Genomic DNA, 4,376 nt, shown 5'->3' with positions numbered 1-4,376 from the left:
CTCTGGAGGTCCGGTAGAACCTACCGAACAACCTGCCTCTGAGGAAACACCTGTCTGTTCCCAACTCTTATATAGTGAGAGAGCAGAATTTGGCTCGGTTCCCAGGTTGTTTCACAAGGCTCTTAAAAGGTGGGGCTTCAGACATTTTCGTTTTCTTTTGCAGGTGCAGAGGTAAATAGAGGATGCTCTGACTTTCCCTCAGCTATTTACACTCTAGGAGGAGTCTTCTCTCCACATTTTTGATGGAATGTCATGAAGTGAGCAAGAAGAATTTTTGCTTAGGCTAGTCTTCTCAAATTTCTGTTTCTTGTTGGATAAACCGAATTTAAGATACTTCTGGGTGACTTTTGAGCAGGAAGTTTGAGTAAATTACTTAACTTTTTTTTTTTTCTTTTTTTCTTCTTAGTGCAGGTGATGATAATTAGCTTCTCAAAAGCTCCAATAAAGTTCCACCTGATACAAATTTTTTTTAATGAGTTTGCACCTGCCTATGTAGCTACTTTGCTTGTGAAAATGAAGACATCAAATGCCACTTAAGGTCAGCAGTTATCCCACTGGCCAAGCACAACACAAGTGTACACAATGAGAATCCTTCTGTGTTGGCAAGTCAATAATATGGCCCTGTCTTTGAGGGACTCCTCATATGGGCAATTTTAGGGTTATTTCAGCTGTTTCCCTTCTAACATGATTTTACCATTAAAAATTAGTTGGATTCTACCTATGATTTAAAAAAAATCCACGTGATATCTACAGATATTAAAAGACAGATATGCAATAATATTTTCTGGAATATTCCTCATCATTGCTTAGGAGCAATGAGGCAGTGAAGAATGCTTTTTGAGTATGTTAAAATAGTTATTTACAGCTTTAGCACTTTGGGATATTAACCTTTTATAGTGTTTTACCCTGGGGTGTAGAGAAACACAGTCTTTCACTAAGACAGCAGATCCCATAATCCCACATGGGTTCAAACAGTTCCTGCAAAGAAGAAGGTACTGGTATAATCTCCATATTCTTTGGAGTCATAACAATGTTCAAAATGGAATGAAGTTTAGCTATTATGCAGGGATGCTAGAGGTGCATTGAAAAGGTAGTGAAATATTCATTTAGGTTGCCTAAGAATGCAGTCCAATTTCCATCACTAGGTTAGCAAAAGACCTAGGTTAGTAAAAGACCTACATGAGAATGGTCTAAATGCTGTTGATAGTGCTCTGGGGCAAGAGAATAGACTAAATGTCCATTTGAAATTCTCTCAAATATGATTTTCTATTATGTTTTATGAAAAATTATCATGGAATCATGGAATCATAGAATTATAGAATGGTTTGTGTTGGAAGGGAGCTTCAAGATCACCCAGTTCCAACCCCCTGCCATGGACAGGGACACCTTCCACTAGACCAGCTTGCTCAGAGCCCTGTCACACCTGGACACTTTCAGGGAATGGAGCATCCACAACTTCTGTGGGCAACTGTTCCAGCATCTCACCTCACAGAAAGGAATTTCTTCCTAATATCTAATAAAAATCACCTCTCTGTTAGATTTGAAGAAGTAACTTCAACACTAAGAGGGAAATAAAAGGCACAATTTTTACCTAAGTAGTGAACAAAAGCAAGAAATATGCTGGTTGTCCTGAGTATTTTAAGAGTACAACTATTTAAATAAAGGTGACATAAGAAAATTGAGTTGGAAGTTTTGAGGAAAAGAATTGTTCAGTTTCAGTCATGAGTTATATCTTTGGCAACCTCATTGATGTGTAAGTCTGTAGAATTTACTTAGCATTATTTAACAAGAAACAGAAGATGCCTACAAGATACTTGTACATACAGAAATACATGCAGTGAAAATTTAAGGAAGTATCATTGTCTCTAATGGTTATTATCAAAGTTCTAGGATGAAGATCTAGGAAAAAAAAAATTAATGGATTTAAATGGTATGTAATTAAAGTAATGATAAAATAGTATGGTAAACTCATGTGGGTAACACACATAAGCTTATTAAGAGATTATGTTAGTAAGAAGAAATATATACTTTATGAATCATTGTATTTCTTACCACTAAAAATCAATTCATATCAACAGTTGCTATGCTGTGGTTTCATATACATTTCCTGCATGTTCAGGGAAGCACTGTGATCTCTGAGACATCCCAGTCCGGTCATCACAACTAGGCTGAAACTGGTTTACAGTTCAGTTTAACCACTTTAATTGAGCTTGAAGGCACCATCAGAAGTGATTCCCTATATCTGTATTTTTGACTGAAATTTTCAAATCTCATATATGTGATGAATCAACTCTCCTGACACTACTAAGTGGTTAATTCATTGACTATGACATACGACTCTTGCCATAATAAATTTCTTATCTTGTGCTATTTCTTCTCAGAAATTGTTATAAAATGTGTTAAAATGTATGAGACTTGAAAAAATAATCTCAAATATTTATGATAAATTGATTTAGTAGCATTATTAATTATTCAAAGAAATAATTCCTCTTCAAATTGTATTTCACCTTCATTCACTCAAGAGACATATACAGGTGATACGTGAGTATATTTTAAAAATTAGTTGGGAGTAACATGTCTGATTTTTGTACCTCCTTATGATCAAATCCATACACTTGACTGCATAAATGGAAATATTAATATATTAGAAGAACTTATTGATGTAAATACTTTTTTTTTAACAGAAAATATAGAATATTTTACCATTGCATTTGATCTGAAAACCCTGAAATTTCTTTCTTTAGTTTCTCTTCCTTTTCACAGGATCGTATTCCTACTCTCAGCATCCGCAATATTAAATTGAGTGAAATATTTCAGTAAAAGACTTGTTAGCATTTTCAGATCTATTCTTTTTAACCCTATGTGATCAAATGCTACATGGTGGTAATGTTATTTACACATCTTACTCATGATTTCTGAGTCTCCTTCTTCATAAAATAAAATGAGACCATCATATCTTATCTTCATAGATACCCACTGTAGAATGCAAATAAAATGTGATAGCAAACTTGGTTAACTTTTGGGTGCAATAATGATGGAAATCAGTGTCTCCATTTATAGTTAAAAAAGACAGAATTATGAACTTTTAGGAGAATGCAAAACATTATCTAATCCACCTAGTGCTGTACTGGAGTAGGGAGTATTCATTTCAGGGGAAGGAGGAAAGCATGTGTAAAAGACAGGAATTCCTCTGTGTGAGGGCTAAAATGCAAGTTAACAAGGCACTGCCTGCTTGGCTTTTCTCTGGCTTGTCATTTGGTCAATTCTGAAGCCATGTTTAAGCTCCAGAGTGATGCTGGGACTTGGCATGGAAGTGAGCTGAAGTACCATTCTCATTGTCCCTGAATTTTGACCTGTGCAAATTCAAATGCATTATTTTAATCTTAAAGCTTCTATAGAAAAGTGAGGTAACTGATCAATTTCAGTTTAAAAGTTGTGCATTAACATTATAGGTGTTCTATTACTTATGTGAAGATGAGCTACATTTCAATCAGCTGCAGTAAGTATTTCATAGTATGACACAATATACTCTACCTAAAGTAAAGCTGTAGCTAAAGACTAAAACAGGGATCCAACTCCTTTTATGTTCTTTTCTAGTCAAACACAGAGCCATTGATCCATTCATTTGCTTCCAAATGCTTAGATAAAACTCATTAATTGAAAATCAAATCACATTATAACTGAGATTTTAAGCCATTTCATTAACATGAGTAGTTCTGTCTTTTAGTGTGTGCATTGCAGAGGAGCAATACATAATGCTCTAACCTCCATTGCAATCTCTATGTTTTACTTCAAAACAAGTCATATGTAATTTGATTAAGATCTGTTTCTGATCTGTTCATCTCAAAGTTTGAAGTGCCATTTAGAAGAACCCAAGCAAAGCACAACATTTTAAATCAGGCACTGGAGACGGACTAGCTGCCACATAAGAGGCTGGTTAATACTGATATGATTAGGAAGTAAAAGATACTGAGTTAAATATCTTTCATTCTATTTAACTGTTATCCTCTGGGAAGCAAATCTGTCAGAGAACAACTTAGAGTACTGCATTAAGACATTCCCCCTATAGAAAGCTAGTAAAGATCCTGGCAGAGTTAGTAAAGGAAAAGCAATGTGCACCCTGTTCCATGAGAAGTACGAACATGGGAGCCAGAGCAGGGTTTCCATGTTGTCTGAACACGTCCAGGATATCTCTGTGTATAAAGGGGATAAACACTTAAGCCTCTTTACAGTTTGTAAACACAGACACCACAACCATGCATGACAATATTTGCAATTGGCATTATAGACTAAAAAACTGATGTACACACACATACTGGAGGGCATATTTACATTGTGCAGTGGTGCGTGTTCAGAGATCCCTCTGCTAGCAGCCG

The sequence above is a fragment of the Onychostruthus taczanowskii genome, unplaced genomic scaffold (genome assembly GCF_017590055.1).
Source record: "Onychostruthus taczanowskii isolate IOZ18803 unplaced genomic scaffold, ASM1759005v1 scaffold264, whole genome shotgun sequence".
In the NCBI taxonomy this organism is placed as follows: domain Eukaryota; kingdom Metazoa; phylum Chordata; class Aves; order Passeriformes; family Passeridae; genus Onychostruthus; species Onychostruthus taczanowskii.
This window is presented reverse-complemented; position numbering follows the sequence as displayed.